The following is a 13,246-nucleotide window of genomic DNA, read 5'->3' as shown; positions in this document are numbered from 1 at the left end:
TTTTACATTTTACATTTTACATTTTACATTTTACATTTTACATTTTACATTTTACATTTTACATTTTACATTTTACATTTTACATTTTACATTTTACATTTTACATTTTACATTTTACATTTTACATTTTACATTTTACATTTTACATTTTACATTTTACATTTTACATTTTACATTTTACATTTTACATTTTACATTTTACATTTTACATTTTACATTTTACATTTTACATTTTACATTTTACATTTTACATTTTACATTTTACATTTTACATTTTACATTTTACATTTTACATTTTACATTTTACATTTTACATTTTACATTTTACATTTTACATTTTACATTTTACATTTTACATTTTACATTTTACATTTTACATTTTACATTTTACATTTTACATTTTACATTTTACATTTTACATTTTACATTTTACATTTTACATTTTACATTTTACATTTTACATTTTACATTTTACATTTTACATTTTACATTTTACATTTTACATTTTACATTTTACATTTTACATTTTACATTTTACATTTTACATTTTACATTTTACATTTTACATTTTACATTTTACATTTTACATTTTACATTTTACATTTTACATTTTACATTTTACATTTTACATTTTACATTTTACATTTTACATTTTACATTTTACATTTTACATTTTACATTTTACATTTTACATTTTACATTTTACATTTTACATTTTACATTTTACATTTTACATTTTACATTTTACATTTTACATTTTACATTTTACATTTTACATTTTACATTTTACATTTTACATTTTACATTTTACATTTTACATTTTACATTTTACATTTTACATTTTACATTTTACATTTTACATTTTACATTTTACATTTTACATTTTACATTTTACATTTTACATTTTACATTTTACATTTTACATTTTACATTTTACATTTTACATTTTACATTTTACATTTTACATTTTACATTTTACATTTTACATTTTACATTTTACATTTTACATTTTACATTTTACATTTTACATTTTACATTTTACATTTTACATTTTACATTTTACATTTTACATTTTACATTTTACATTTTACATTTTACATTTTACATTTTACATTTTACATTTTACATTTTACATTTTACATTTTACATTTTACATTTTACATTTTACATTTTACATTTTACATTTTACATTTTACATTTTACATTTTACATTTTACATTTTACATTTTACATTTTACATTTTACATTTTACATTTTACATTTTACATTTTACATTTTACATTTTACATTTTACATTTTACATTTTACATTTTACATTTTACATTTTACATTTTACATTTTACATTTTACATTTTACATTTTACATTTTACATTTTACATTTTACATTTTACATTTTACATTTTACATTTTACATTTTACATTTTACATTTTACATTTTACATTTTACATTTTACATTTTACATTTTACATTTTACATTTTACATTTTACATTTTACATTTTACATTTTACATTTTACATTTTACATTTTACATTTTACATTTTACATTTTACATTTTACATTTTACATTTTACATTTTACATTTTACATTTTACATTTTACATTTTACATTTTACATTTTACATTTTACATTTTACATTTTACATTTTACATTTTACATTTTACATTTTACATTTTACATTTTACATTTTACATTTTACATTTTACATTTTACATTTTACATTTTACATTTTACATTTTACATTTTACATTTTACATTTTACATTTTACATTTTACATTTTACATTTTACATTTTACATTTTACATTTTACATTTTACATTTTACATTTTACATTTTACATTTTACATTTTACATTTTACATTTTACATTTTACATTTTACATTTTACATTTTACATTTTACATTTTACATTTTACATTTTACATTTTACATTTTACATTTTACATTTTACATTTTACATTTTACATTTTACATTTTACATTTTACATTTTACATTTTACATTTTACATTTTACATTTTACATTTTACATTTTACATTTTACATTTTACATTTTACATTTTACATTTTACATTTTACATTTTACATTTTACATTTTACATTTTACATTTTATATTTTACATTTTACATTTTACATTTTACATTTTACATTTTACATTTTACATTTTACATTTTACATTTTACATTTTACATTTTACATTTTACATTTTACATTTTACATTTTACATTTTACATTTTACATTTTACATTTTACATTTTACATTTTACATTTTACATTTTACATTTTACATTTTACATTTTACATTTTACATTTTACATTTTACATTTTACATTTTACATTTTACATTTTACATTTTACATTTTACATTTTACATTTTACATTTTACATTTTACATTTTACATTTTACATTTTACATTTTACATTTTACATTTTACATTTTACATTTTACATTTTACATTTTACATTTTACATTTTACATTTTACATTTTACATTTTACATTTTACATTTTACATTTTACATTTTACATTTTACATTTTACATTTTACATTTTACATTTTACATTTTACATTTTACATTTTACATTTTACATTTTACATTTTACATTTTACATTTTACATTTTACATTTTACATTTTACATTTTACATTTTACATTTTACATTTTACATTTTACATTTTACATTTTACATTTTACATTTTACATTTTACATTTTACATTTTACATTTTACATTTTACATTTTACATTTTACATTTTACATTTTACATTTTACATTTTACATTTTACATTTTACATTTTACATTTTACATTTTACATTTTACATTTTACATTTTACATTTTACATTTTACATTTTACATTTTACATTTTACATTTTACATTTTACATTTTACATTTTACATTTTACATTTTACATTTTACATTTTACATTTTACATTTTACATTTTACATTTTACATTTTACATTTTACATTTTACATTTTACATTTTACATTTTACATTTTACATTTTACATTTTACATTTTACATTTTACATTTTACATTTTACATTTTACATTTTACATTTTACATTTTACATTTTACATTTTACATTTTACATTTTACATTTTACATTTTACATTTTACATTTTACATTTTACATTTTACATTTTACATTTTACATTTTACATTTTACATTTTACATTTTACATTTTACATTTTACATTTTACATTTTACATTTTACATTTTACATTTTACATTTTACATTTTACATTTTACATTTTACATTTTACATTTTACATTTTACATTTTACATTTTACATTTTACATTTTACATTTTACATTTTACATTTTACATTTTACATTTTACATTTTACATTTTACATTTTACATTTTACATTTTACATTTTACATTTTACATTTTACATTTTACATTTTACATTTTACATTTTACATTTTACATTTTACATTTTACATTTTACATTTTACATTTTACATTTTACATTTTACATTTTACATTTTACATTTTACATTTTACATTTTACATTTTACATTTTACATTTTACATTTTACATTTTACATTTTACATTTTACATTTTACATTTTACATTTTACATTTTACATTTTACATTTTACATTTTACATTTTACATTTTACATTTTACATTTTACATTTTACATTTTACATTTTACATTTTACATTTTACATTTTACATTTTACATTTTACATTTTACATTTTACATTTTACATTTTACATTTTACATTTTACATTTTACATTTTACATTTTACATTTTACATTTTACATTTTACATTTTACATTTTACATTTTACATTTTACATTTTACATTTTACATTTTACATTTTACATTTTACATTTTACATTTTACATTTTACATTTTACATTTTACATTTTACATTTTACATTTTACATTTTACATTTTACATTTTACATTTTACATTTTACATTTTACATTTTACATTTTACATTTTACATTTTACATTTTACATTTTACATTTTACATTTTACATTTTACATTTTACATTTTACATTTTACATTTTACATTTTACATTTTACATTTTACATTTTACATTTTACATTTTACATTTTACATTTTACATTTTACATTTTACATTTTACATTTTACATTTTACATTTTACATTTTACATTTTACATTTTACATTTTACATTTTACATTTTACATTTTACATTTTACATTTTACATTTTACATTTTACATTTTACATTTTACATTTTACATTTTACATTTTACATTTTACATTTTACATTTTACATTTTACATTTTACATTTTACATTTTACATTTTACATTTTACATTTTACATTTTACATTTTACATTTTACATTTTACATTTTACATTTTACATTTTACATTTTACATTTTACATTTTACATTTTACATTTTACATTTTACATTTTACATTTTACATTTTACATTTTACATTTTACATTTTACATTTTACATTTTACATTTTACATTTTACATTTTACATTTTACATTTTACATTTTACATTTTACATTTTACATTTTACATTTTACATTTTACATTTTACATTTTACATTTTACATTTTACATTTTACATTTTACATTTTACATTTTACATTTTACATTTTACATTTTACATTTTACATTTTACATTTTACATTTTACATTTTACATTTTACATTTTACATTTTACATTTTACATTTTACATTTTACATTTTACATTTTACATTTTACATTTTACATTTTACATTTTACATTTTACATTTTACATTTTACATTTTACATTTTACATTTTACATTTTACATTTTACATTTTACATTTTACATTTTACATTTTACATTTTACATTTTACATTTTACATTTTACATTTTACATTTTACATTTTACATTTTACATTTTACATTTTACATTTTACATTTTACATTTTACATTTTACATTTTACATTTTACATTTTACATTTTACATTTTACATTTTACATTTTACATTTTACATTTTACATTTTACATTTTACATTTTACATTTTACATTTTACATTTTACATTTTACATTTTACATTTTACATTTTACATTTTACATTTTACATTTTACATTTTACATTTTACATTTTACATTTTACATTTTACATTTTACATTTTACATTTTACATTTTACATTTTACATTTTACATTTTACATTTTACATTTTACATTTTACATTTTACATTTTACATTTTACATTTTACATTTTACATTTTACATTTTACATTTTACATTTTACATTTTACATTTTACATTTTACATTTTACATTTTACATTTTACATTTTACATTTTACATTTTACATTTTACATTTTACATTTTACATTTTACATTTTACATTTTACATTTTACATTTTACATTTTACATTTTACATTTTACATTTTACATTTTACATTTTACATTTTACATTTTACATTTTACATTTTACATTTTACATTTTACATTTTACATTTTACATTTTACATTTTACATTTTACATTTTACATTTTACATTTTACATTTTACATTTTACATTTTACATTTTACATTTTACATTTTACATTTTACATTTTACATTTTACATTTTACATTTTACATTTTACATTTTACATTTTACATTTTACATTTTACATTTTACATTTTACATTTTACATTTTACATTTTACATTTTACATTTTACATTTTACATTTTACATTTTACATTTTACATTTTACATTTTACATTTTACATTTTACATTTTACATTTTACATTTTACATTTTACATTTTACATTTTACATTTTACATTTTACATTTTACATTTTACATTTTACATTTTACATTTTACATTTTACATTTTACATTTTACATTTTACATTTTACATTTTACATTTTACATTTTACATTTTACATTTTACATTTTACATTTTACATTTTACATTTTACATTTTACATTTTACATTTTACATTTTACATTTTACATTTTACATTTTACATTTTACATTTTACATTTTACATTTTACATTTTACATTTTACATTTTACATTTTACATTTTACATTTTACATTTTACATTTTACATTTTACATTTTACATTTTACATTTTACATTTTACATTTTACATTTTACATTTTACATTTTACATTTTACATTTTACATTTTACATTTTACATTTTACATTTTACATTTTACATTTTACATTTTACATTTTACATTTTACATTTTACATTTTACATTTTACATTTTACATTTTACATTTTACATTTTACATTTTACATTTTACATTTTACATTTTACATTTTACATTTTACATTTTACATTTTACATTTTACATTTTACATTTTACATTTTACATTTTACATTTTACATTTTACATTTTACATTTTACATTTTACATTTTACATTTTACATTTTACATTTTACATTTTACATTTTACATTTTACATTTTACATTTTACATTTTACATTTTACATTTTACATTTTACATTTTACATTTTACATTTTACATTTTACATTTTACATTTTACATTTTACATTTTACATTTTACATTTTACATTTTACATTTTACATTTTACATTTTACATTTTACATTTTACATTTTACATTTTACATTTTACATTTTACATTTTACATTTTACATTTTACATTTTACATTTTACATTTTACATTTTACATTTTACATTTTACATTTTACATTTTACATTTTACATTTTACATTTTACATTTTACATTTTACATTTTACATTTTACATTTTACATTTTACATTTTACATTTTACATTTTACATTTTACATTTTACATTTTACATTTTACATTTTACATTTTACATTTTACATTTTACATTTTACATTTTACATTTTACATTTTACATTTTACATTTTACATTTTACATTTTACATTTTACATTTTACATTTTACATTTTACATTTTACATTTTACATTTTACATTTTACATTTTACATTTTACATTTTACATTTTACATTTTACATTTTACATTTTACATTTTACATTTTACATTTTACATTTTACATTTTACATTTTACATTTTACATTTTACATTTTACATTTTACATTTTACATTTTACATTTTACATTTTACATTTTACATTTTACATTTTACATTTTACATTTTACATTTTACATTTTACATTTTACATTTTACATTTTACATTTTACATTTTACATTTTACATTTTACATTTTACATTTTACATTTTACATTTTACATTTTACATTTTACATTTTACATTTTACATTTTACATTTTACATTTTACATTTTACATTTTACATTTTACATTTTACATTTTACATTTTACATTTTACATTTTACATTTTACATTTTACATTTTACATTTTACATTTTACATTTTACATTTTACATTTTACATTTTACATTTTACATTTTACATTTTACATTTTACATTTTACATTTTACATTTTACATTTTACATTTTACATTTTACATTTTACATTTTACATTTTACATTTTACATTTTACATTTTACATTTTACATTTTACATTTTACATTTTACATTTTACATTTTACATTTTACATTTTACATTTTACATTTTACATTTTACATTTTACATTTTACATTTTACATTTTACATTTTACATTTTACATTTTACATTTTACATTTTACATTTTACATTTTACATTTTACATTTTACATTTTACATTTTACATTTTACATTTTACATTTTACATTTTACATTTTACATTTTACATTTTACATTTTACATTTTACATTTTACATTTTACATTTTACATTTTACATTTTACATTTTACATTTTACATTTTACATTTTACATTTTACATTTTACATTTTACATTTTACATTTTACATTTTACATTTTACATTTTACATTTTACATTTTACATTTTACATTTTACATTTTACATTTTACATTTTACATTTTACATTTTACATTTTACATTTTACATTTTACATTTTACATTTTACATTTTACATTTTACATTTTACATTTTACATTTTACATTTTACATTTTACATTTTACATTTTACATTTTACATTTTACATTTTACATTTTACATTTTACATTTTACATTTTACATTTTACATTTTACATTTTACATTTTACATTTTACATTTTACATTTTACATTTTACATTTTACATTTTACATTTTACATTTTACATTTTACATTTTACATTTTACATTTTACATTTTACATTTTACATTTTACATTTTACATTTTACATTTTACATTTTACATTTTACATTTTACATTTTACATTTTACATTTTACATTTTACATTTTACATTTTACATTTTACATTTTACATTTTACATTTTACATTTTACATTTTACATTTTACATTTTACATTTTACATTTTACATTTTACATTTTACATTTTACATTTTACATTTTACATTTTACATTTTACATTTTACATTTTACATTTTACATTTTACATTTTACATTTTACATTTTACATTTTACATTTTACATTTTACATTTTACATTTTACATTTTACATTTTACATTTTACATTTTACATTTTACATTTTACATTTTACATTTTACATTTTACATTTTACATTTTACATTTTACATTTTACATTTTACATTTTACATTTTACATTTTACATTTTACATTTTACATTTTACATTTTACATTTTACATTTTACATTTTACATTTTACATTTTACATTTTACATTTTACATTTTACATTTTACATTTTACATTTTACATTTTACATTTTACATTTTACATTTTACATTTTACATTTTACATTTTACATTTTACATTTTACATTTTACATTTTACATTTTACATTTTACATTTTACATTTTACATTTTACATTTTACATTTTACATTTTACATTTTACATTTTACATTTTACATTTTACATTTTACATTTTACATTTTACATTTTACATTTTACATTTTACATTTTACATTTTACATTTTACATTTTACATTTTACATTTTACATTTTACATTTTACATTTTACATTTTACATTTTACATTTTACATTTTACATTTTACATTTTACATTTTACATTTTACATTTTACATTTTACATTTTACATTTTACATTTTACATTTTACATTTTACATTTTACATTTTACATTTTACATTTTACATTTTACATTTTACATTTTACATTTTACATTTTACATTTTACATTTTACATTTTACATTTTACATTTTACATTTTACATTTTACATTTTACATTTTACATTTTACATTTTACATTTTACATTTTACATTTTACATTTTACATTTTACATTTTACATTTTACATTTTACATTTTACATTTTACATTTTACATTTTACATTTTACATTTTACATTTTACATTTTACATTTTACATTTTACATTTTACATTTTACATTTTACATTTTACATTTTACATTTTACATTTTACATTTTACATTTTACATTTTACATTTTACATTTTACATTTTACATTTTACATTTTACATTTTACATTTTACATTTTACATTTTACATTTTACATTTTACATTTTACATTTTACATTTTACATTTTACATTTTACATTTTACATTTTACATTTTACATTTTACATTTTACATTTTACATTTTACATTTTACATTTTACATTTTACATTTTACATTTTACATTTTACATTTTACATTTTACATTTTACATTTTACATTTTACATTTTACATTTTACATTTTACATTTTACATTTTACATTTTACATTTTACATTTTACATTTTACATTTTACATTTTACATTTTACATTTTACATTTTACATTTTACATTTTACATTTTACATTTTACATTTTACATTTTACATTTTACATTTTACATTTTACATTTTACATTTTACATTTTACATTTTACATTTTACATTTTACATTTTACATTTTACATTTTACATTTTACATTTTACATTTTACATTTTACATTTTACATTTTACATTTTACATTTTACATTTTACATTTTACATTTTACATTTTACATTTTACATTTTACATTTTACATTTTACATTTTACATTTTACATTTTACATTTTACATTTTACATTTTACATTTTACATTTTACATTTTACATTTTACATTTTACATTTTACATTTTACATTTTACATTTTACATTTTACATTTTACATTTTACATTTTACATTTTACCATTTTACATTTTACATTTTACATTTTACATTTTACATTTTACATTTTACATTTTACATTTTACATTTTACATTTTACATTTTACATTTTACATTTTACATTTTACATTTTACATTTTACATTTTACATTTTACATTTTACATTTTACATTTTACATTTTACATTTTACATTTTACATTTTACATTTTACATTTTACATTTTACATTTTACATTTTACATTTTACATTTTACATTTTACATTTTACATTTTACATTTTACATTTTACATTTTACATTTTACATTTTACATTTTACATTTTACATTTTACATTTTACATTTTACATTTTACATTTTACATTTTACATTTTACATTTTACATTTTACATTTTACATTTTACATTTTACATTTTACATTTTACATTTTACATTTTACATTTTACATTTTACATTTTACATTTTACATTTTACATTTTACATTTTACATTTTACATTTTACATTTTACATTTTACATTTTACATTTTACATTTTACATTTTACATTTTACATTTTACATTTTACATTTTACATTTTACATTTTACATTTTACATTTTACATTTTACATTTTACATTTTACATTTTACATTTTACATTTTACATTTTACATTTTACATTTTACATTTTACATTTTACATTTTACATTTTACATTTTACATTTTACATTTTACATTTTACATTTTACATTTTACATTTTACATTTTACATTTTACATTTTACATTTTACATTTTACATTTTACATTTTACATTTTACATTTTACATTTTACATTTTACATTTTACATTTTACATTTTACATTTTACATTTTACATTTTACATTTTACATTTTACATTTTACATTTTACATTTTACATTTTACATTTTACATTTTACATTTTACATTTTACATTTTACATTTTACATTTTACATTTTACATTTTACATTTTACATTTTACATTTTACATTTTACATTTTACATTTTACATTTTACATTTTACATTTTACATTTTACATTTTACATTTTACATTTTACATTTTACATTTTACATTTTACATTTTACATTTTACATTTTACATTTTACATTTTACATTTTACATTTTACATTTTACATTTTACATTTTACATTTTACATTTTACATTTTACATTTTACATTTTACATTTTACATTTTACATTTTACATTTTACATTTTACATTTTACATTTTACATTTTACATTTTACATTTTACATTTTACATTTTACATTTTACATTTTACATTTTACATTTTACATTTTACATTTTACATTTTACATTTTACATTTTACATTTTACATTTTACATTTTACATTTTACATTTTACATTTTACATTTTACATTTTACATTTTACATTTTACATTTTACATTTTACATTTTACATTTTACATTTTACATTTTACATTTTACATTTTACATTTTACATTTTACATTTTACATTTTACATTTTACATTTTACATTTTACATTTTACATTTTACATTTTACATTTTACATTTTACATTTTACATTTTACATTTTACATTTTACATTTTACATTTTACATTTTACATTTTACATTTTACATTTTACATTTTACATTTTACATTTTACATTTTACATTTTACATTTTACATTTTACATTTTACATTTTACATTTTACATTTTACATTTTACATTTTACATTTTACATTTTACATTTTACATTTTACATTTTACATTTTACATTTTACATTTTACATTTTACATTTTACATTTTACATTTTACATTTTACATTTTACATTTTACATTTTACATTTTACATTTTACATTTTACATTTTACATTTTACATTTTACATTTTACATTTTACATTTTACATTTTACATTTTACATTTTACATTTTACATTTTACATTTTACATTTTACATTTTACATTTTACATTTTACATTTTACATTTTACATTTTACATTTTACATTTTACATTTTACATTTTACATTTTACATTTTACATTTTACATTTTACATTTTACATTTTACATTTTACATTTTACATTTTACATTTTACATTTTACATTTTACATTTTACATTTTACATTTTACATTTTACATTTTACATTTTACATTTTACATTTTACATTTTACATTTTACATTTTACATTTTACATTTTACATTTTACATTTTACATTTTACATTTTACATTTTACATTTTACATTTTACATTTTACATTTTACATTTTACATTTTACATTTTACATTTTACATTTTACATTTTACATTTTACATTTTACATTTTACATTTTACATTTTACATTTTACATTTTACATTTTACATTTTACATTTTACATTTTACATTTTACATTTTACATTTTACATTTTACATTTTACATTTTACATTTTACATTTTACATTTTACATTTTACATTTTACATTTTACATTTTACATTTTACATTTTACATTTTACATTTTACATTTTACATTTTACATTTTACATTTTACATTTTACATTTTACATTTTACATTTTACATTTTACATTTTACATTTTACATTTTACATTTTACATTTTACATTTTACATTTTACATTTTACATTTTACATTTTACATTTTACATTTTACATTTTACATTTTACATTTTACATTTTACATTTTACATTTTACATTTTACATTTTACATTTTACATTTTACATTTTACATTTTACATTTTACATTTTACATTTTACATTTTACATTTTACATTTTACATTTTACATTTTACATTTTACATTTTACATTTTACATTTTACATTTTACATTTTACATTTTACATTTTACATTTTACATTTTACATTTTACATTTTACATTTTACATTTTACATTTTACATTTTACATTTTACATTTTACATTTTACATTTTACATTTTACATTTTACATTTTACATTTTACATTTTACATTTTACATTTTACATTTTACATTTTACATTTTACATTTTACATTTTACATTTTACATTTTACATTTTACATTTTACATTTTACATTTTACATTTTACATTTTACATTTTACATTTTACATTTTACATTTTACATTTTACATTTTACATTTTACATTTTACATTTTACATTTTACATTTTACATTTTACATTTTACATTTTACATTTTACATTTTACATTTTACATTTTACAT

Source organism: Aethina tumida, chromosome 3 (genome assembly GCF_024364675.1).
Source record: "Aethina tumida isolate Nest 87 chromosome 3, icAetTumi1.1, whole genome shotgun sequence".
Classification (NCBI taxonomy): Eukaryota; Metazoa; Arthropoda; class Insecta; order Coleoptera; family Nitidulidae; genus Aethina; species Aethina tumida.
The sequence above is the reverse complement of the archived record's forward strand: the minus strand, read 5'-3'. Positions refer to the sequence as shown.